Raw genomic sequence first — 6,945 nt, 5'->3', positions numbered from 1 at the left:
CGACGCTAACCGAGCCCTGTCCTGTTTCTGAGTCAGCAACGTCTATGCTACTCGGCCGGGCCCGTGCCACAGAGCTCCAGGTGTCCCGTCCGCCACGCTCGATTTCTACTACTGTTCATCAAAAGGTGCCAAACCTCTCCGATGAGCCTCCTTCAACTGACGAGTGCCAGCAAACAACACTCCAAGAACCGACTCACTTGTTTCCTGTTAGTTTGGCTTCAAATAATCATGCTCCCACCCACAAAGTAAGCCTCGAGAGGACGAATGAGACGGCTTCTCGTTGCGGCAACAGAGAAGTACAGACACCCCCGCAGCAAGAGGTACGTTGCGAGATTCTCCGAAGTGACCCTGCTAAGTGGCCGGACGTTATTACTGACAGCTTTCGGAGTGTATGCCTTGAGAAAGGGCTATTGTATTTTCAAAATCGGGCAGAAAATTTTCCGTCTTCCGAAAGGCAATACAAAACTCAGAAACGGTATATGTCACCTCATCTTTTGTGCGAAAGGCTGTAAATGGGGAGGCGTACGAGCGGCACTGGTTAATGTACTCGGAGTCCAAAGGTTCCGTTTACTGTTTCATGTGCAAACTATTTTCGATTTCAAGCAACCCCAGTGCTTCCACCACGCACGGCTTTTGTGAGTGGAAAAGAGCAGAAGAAAAGGTTTGCGCACATGAAAATAGCGTCGAGCACCGGAACTGCGTGGCAGCACGGCTCGCCCGCTCTAACTCGAGCAGCACAATTGACAAGAAGCCGGTTAAGCATCTTGTCACTGAGACCACTTACTGGGCAGAGGTGTTGAAGCGCGTAGTCGTTGCAGTTAAGCTTCTAGCTGAGCGAAACCTAGCGTTTAGGGCCAGTGAGGAGATTTTTGGTTCACCGAGAAATGGCAATTATATGGGAGTGCTTTAGGCCATTGCCAAGTTTGATCCCTTTCTAGAGGAGCACATGAAACGCTACGGGAACAAAGGAAAAGGTCACCCATCGTATCTGTCAAAAACCATTTGTGATGAATTTATCGAGCATATGGCAAAGACTGTCAGGGAACGTCTCGTTGACGAAGTGAAACGCGCAAACTACTTCTCTAATTGTTGATTCGACTCCAGACCTTACTCACGTTGATCAGCTGTCAGTTGTTTTACTATACTATTTAAATTGGAAAGTGTACGAACGCTTTCTTGGATTTGTTCCAATCGAATCGCATACCCGCTTGTATCTTTTCGATACCGTGATGTCCCTCTTGACGACCAATGGCATCTCATTTGATGATTGTAGGGGCCAAGCTTATGATAATGCGAGTAATATGTCAGGAAAACACAAAGGACTGCAAGCTCAAATCAAACACCTGAACGAATTGGCAGTCTGCGTCCGGTGTGCTGGTCATTCACTGAACTTAGTTGGCGCGTGTAGCGTTGACAGTTGCCTTGAGGCAGTCAAATTTTTCACTGTAATTCAGAGACTGTATGTGTTCTTTGCTGCCTCACCTAAGCGATGGAGGTATCTTTTGGACAGCATGGGCGGAACTGGCCAGCAGCTTGTTTTGAAAAGTCTCTCTGACATCAGGTGGTCAAGACACGCTGAATCATGTAAGGCCATTCTGAAAAATTTCAATGCAATCTTGTGTTGCCTTGAAGCTATATCAAAGAACGAGGAAGAAAACGGTGACACTAGGAACGAAGCGCACTCTCTCTTCAAGAAAATGACAAAACTAGAGACTGCATTCATGGCGATTTTCTGGAGTGAAATCTTGGAGCGCTTTGACAAAACGAGCGTAGCACTTCAGAAACCAGGCCTAGACATTTCAAGTGCTGTAAACCTGCTGAGCTCTCTAGAAGGCTTTGTTAATTCTTTGCGACCTCTCTTTGATACTTTCGAAGAGAGAGCATGCACGCTAAGTACCATTCAGTGTTATCAGGATGAGGGCAAAGGCATCGTTCTGAGTAAGCACCCGGACGGAAAAAGCGATAGTGCGCTACAAAGTAGAAAAAAGTTTATCGTAGAGACCTACAATGTTGTACTTGACAGTCCAGGCACTGCTTTGCGAGTGCGAGAGGCTGCCTACACTGAACTCTGCGAAAGGTTCGGATTCTTAAAATTGCTGACAGAAGTTGGGAGCGAGACCACTCTAGCACAGCAGGCTGAGAATTTGGTGAAAACCTACAAAAATGATTTGGAGCAAGCATTTTCCGCTGAAATCGTTTAGTTTGCGAACTTTCTGCACAACTCTGTGTGCCAGGACACGGGTCTCCTGGGAATATTGAAGTTGCTGCACAAAAGAAAGCTTTTTGATGTGTTTTCGTACCTGTCTATTGCTTTTTTATGTATTTAAGCATACCCGTGGCAAACTGTGAGACCGAACGATCGTTTTTCAAATTGTCGCTGATAAAAAATCGCCCTTGTGCGAGCCTCCTTGACGACAAGGTGAACTCGCTTGCTATCATGTCCATTGAAAATGACCTCCTCCGCGATCTGTTCTTCGAACAGACTATATCTGTGTCTTCTTGTCTGTGTCTTCTTGTCTCTGTCCTCCTACCCTGTACAATTTCGCCAAGAATCATGCGCCAGCTGGCCCAGCTGCTTTCCGTGAAGTAGTTTAGTGACCTCGTGCACATTTTTCTTGGTGGCTTTTTGAGTTTACTGGCTGCAGACACGGGAGATATGTTAACTCATAACTGTTGCCTGCCTTTCAAGGTGTAAAATATTTGGTATAATAATGAATGCATGCTTTGTGTTGCAACGGACCGCTGTCATGGAAGGGGTTGCGTCGCTGACTTTGACACAGATACTATGTTTTCTGCTGTCACTGTGCCACCTGACTTTCCGTTGGTGTTATTGTAAAGCATTATGACGTGCGCTATTATTTTCGTCTTTGTTGTCGTGGTTTTTGTGCCATTTATAGTCAGTTTTCTCTCCAGCCAGGCCAGTAGCTTGCACTAGCTTGTAGCAGTTCATGCACAATTAATTGCATGGCCTGACCACCTTCATTCCATTTCCCAACAGAGAGGATTTTAGGTAAAACACTGTTTTTATCATGCCGTTTAGAGCTATTTTCTCTCAAACGAAAATGGCCTCTTTAGGATGGTTCAGGGAATGCCAGCTGGCGCTTGCTCGCCATGTGGTCAGATTTCATTCTTTCTGTTAGTGTTAGCTTGCATAATATCACACATCGCTAATGAGCAGTATGTTGGCATTTTATAAGAATCACTGAGCAATGTAAACTGATATGAAATGTATCACGTTTTTTTTGTTTAAAATTCACTCTCACCATGCATGCCGTTCTCCGAAGAAAATCCTGGGGTGGCTGAGAACCTGTTTGGCGAGGGAGGATGACTATATACTCACCAGGTTCACCACTGTGGTTCGCTCCACAACTGTCATAATGTCTTGATTATGGATGATCAGCATCAGCTACCCTGAATTTTCGTGCAAGCTATTATGCATCTAAACACTTATTACTGGGAGTTAGTGTCACAGTCCAAGGTTTCCTCAAGCTGGTTTATAATGCTGCACAAGCATTTTTTTTATTCTTTTGCTCTGAAAAAATTAGGGGCCGTATTCCGAGTTTTTGTCATAATAAAAAGCGCCATAATCTGCCGCAGCGGCCACACCTGATTGGTCAAAAAACCGGAAGCGGATGTAGGTTCGGTTGCGACTGTGAGCGGCGGCAGGATGTCACTGCGTTGCGGTTGCCGCAGCGAACTGTCCAGCGGCGCTATTGCTCTTTGCCGAGAAAAAGAACGCGACCAATGCGACAGAAGAAGCATTCAGCCGCATGTTTGATTGCACATTGGATTCCACTGTAAAGGAGTAATATCAAAGCTGCTTTTTTACCCAATTTTTCTTCAGCAAATACAAACAATAGGGTTCAGGCACTCTTTTCTGCACCGTAAAGGCCGGAGGTGTACTTGAAGAAGAAAATATTGTACGCAACCACGGATGGCTTTTCAGTGACAGAAGGCGGCCTCTACAGCCGTCGATCGCCGATGGTAAATAAAAGGCAGCTAGCTTGTGCGCACAACATGGCGTTTTACATTTATCTTGAGGGTAAACGGGAACGGAGAGGAAAGTTTGTAGCATGCACTCACTCGCTGCACAATGCGCGCTTCGTGCCGGGCTGAACCAAGACGTCGTGACGACTTGCCGTCTGCAACATCGCTGAATGTAAATTGGTATTGTGATCGTATGGTTGTGCAGACGGTAATTTACGTTTTTCACTCATTTTATGCAGATACTGCAAGGAAATAAAAGGCATGAGCTAAGAAACCTTCTTGCTGTGTTTCTCTTAATATATGTCTTGGCAGACTTCGCAGACGAAGTCTTCATATAATCGCCATAATACGGAGCGCACGCATGCCCATTGACGCCTTAAAATTAACTTGCAAACTAAATCGCGAGCTGAATGATGCAGAGCCACACCACCGCGGCTATCGAGAACCGTAAGGGACACAAAAAAAAAAAAACCACCTCCGGCGTGTCAAACGCTTCGGTGTAGCAGTGCGTCGCTGGCAAGTGACCATCCGTGCACGTGAGCGGTTTCACGCTGGCAGACATTACACACGGGCATGATGCAGGACGCTTCAACAGCTAATAGAGAGCTCTAGAATAGGAAATGCACGTTTGCGCGCAGTAAACGCAAGTATTTTGCGGGTCATTCTGCTTTATGTTACTAATTCAACATACGCAGACGAGATAACTCGGGGATTGTGGCGCCATCCAGTTTGAATGAAGAGAACAATTTCTGCAACAACCGGTGCTCGTTAGGCCTAGGAGCTACCGAATCGTCCAGCGAAATAAAAAAAGAGGCCAAATTTATCGTCCATCCAATTTGCTATAGGCAAGACAAGACGAAGCGAAAGTCCCGTACCCAGTTTATAGCCAGTTCACGGGCCGAATAACGCAGTAACATCGACGAGTTCACTTCGAAACGAGAGGCTCCACTTCAGAGCGTGCCGCCATGTTGGCTGTCGAGCATCTGTCGCGTACGTCACCGTCCGGTTTCTTCGACCCTTTTCGCTGCATCCGAACCACCACATCCGCTTCCGGCGTTTCGACCAACCAGGTGTGCCCGTTGCGGCAGATTATGACGCTTTTTATTATGACACAAACTCGGCATACGGACCTAGGAGGTAGATGTAAGTGCAATGGAATCTTATTCTTGCAGCACCATAAGACCAATAAAAGCAGGTATGGCGCAGTTGTTCCTTGAAATTATTGCATTAGTGTTCCTTGGATCGCGGAAAGGAATTCATTGGCGAAGGTTCTTGTGCTTTGTTTATGAATGTGCTTTGTTCTGAAATAAAAATTTTCCAAATTTCTGTCGTATTATGATTTGTGTGTCAATGTTTTCTTAGGTACACACACGCTGTCTACTGCTGTGAAGAGCTCCAGTAGTACAGGTATATTACAATATATAGGCATTCTAATGGTACATTTAAAGAACGCTTAAGAAAAGTAATAAAAGTGGGAACAAATTACGAACCCATTGATTACATTTTCCCTGAAGGGCATAGGGGAGTAAGAAGCGCTAAAATGCTAATGGCTCAGCTGTAATAGCATGGATTCACCCCAACCCTTTTAGGTCACTTTTTAATTTTCAGGCTGGTTCTTTTTCCAAACACCCCACGTGAAAGATGTATGAAAGCACGACTCCCTTCTGAGCCAGGTGCAAGGGTGCGAGTTATAGACACCTGAAAATGCCTTTAAAGGTGTTTATTTGCCAATGGTGTCGTCGAGAAACATTTTTAATTGCCTTGGTTTTCTATCTTTCCACTCGCTTTTCACCCACACAGTGGTACTACGACATTCCTGGTCCTCTGATTTTGATACTGAGCATGTTCCTCGGCGCACGCTTCGTTACGCTTCCCATTCTTCGTTCCCTTGATCAACCATCAGATATGGTAAGGCAGGACGCTGCGTGTATGTGCCTACGTTTTCAGTGACTTCTCGGATTAAATTTTTTTCTGCTACTTCTATAACTCTGCTGAAAAATCTACTTCGTTTGATTTGGATGTTTGACGCTTGCTATTTCACTGACGTGTATGTCGACTCATTCACTTCATCTCCTAGGAACAGGTTACCTTTCTCATGTTAATTTGCTTTAGTTAACTGTTCTCAGAATGCAATAAAAAATTTTGTGTTGCCGCACCAACTTGCCGGCCCAAGTCCCACAAGCCGTTCATGGCTTGGATATTCTAACTAAGGTGGCTATATATTTATTAATTATTATTATTATTATTATTGTTATTATTATTGTTGTTGTTGTGGTTTTTGTTGTTAGCATCATTATTAAAGAGGAAAAACAATAGCTTACCAGGTATTCCATGTTGAAAAGCCCCCATCGTGAGAATGCGCCTTTTCAGCAAAGGTAAACGTACGAACTTGTTACTAATTACTGCTCAACTGTAATCAGTGCACCCCTATGAGACAACCAAGGGAACACTGAATTATAACCGATTACATTTTATTTTTTTTTCACTCAACAAGGCGGCGAGTAGTTTGCCGTGATGTCGTGACAAGCTCTGACATGTAGACTGAAGCTGTAAAAACAGCATCGCTTTTGTTCTGCAAGGCACGGGCGTCCCCTGATACTGGAGCAACAGGGTGGACGGCCAACAGGTGGCGACAATTCATGGCCAAGTTTTGTATGCACATACATAAGCGTGCGAGAAAGGCTATCCTCGTTTCACACTACACAATACCTACGTGCTTATATGGGATGGTCACAACTGTATTTGGATCTAATGAGAACAAGTGAGCATATACAGGGCGGCTGCAAGCACCGCCGTGTCCCCTATAGTGGCCCGTGGGCAGTCTCCGCTTAATTGCGTCGGGTGTTGGCACTGCACACAATGAAGGCGTTGACATGCTAAACTGTCAGAGCTTCGCGCTCTGTTGGAAAACAACGGCCAGGTTGCCGCCTAGGCGGAGCAAGCTCGCACTTAAAAGCG

This window comes from Amblyomma americanum, chromosome 1 (assembly GCF_052857255.1).
Source record: "Amblyomma americanum isolate KBUSLIRL-KWMA chromosome 1, ASM5285725v1, whole genome shotgun sequence".
Taxonomy (NCBI): domain Eukaryota; kingdom Metazoa; phylum Arthropoda; class Arachnida; order Ixodida; family Ixodidae; genus Amblyomma; species Amblyomma americanum.
Note: the sequence above shows the minus strand (reverse complement) of the source record.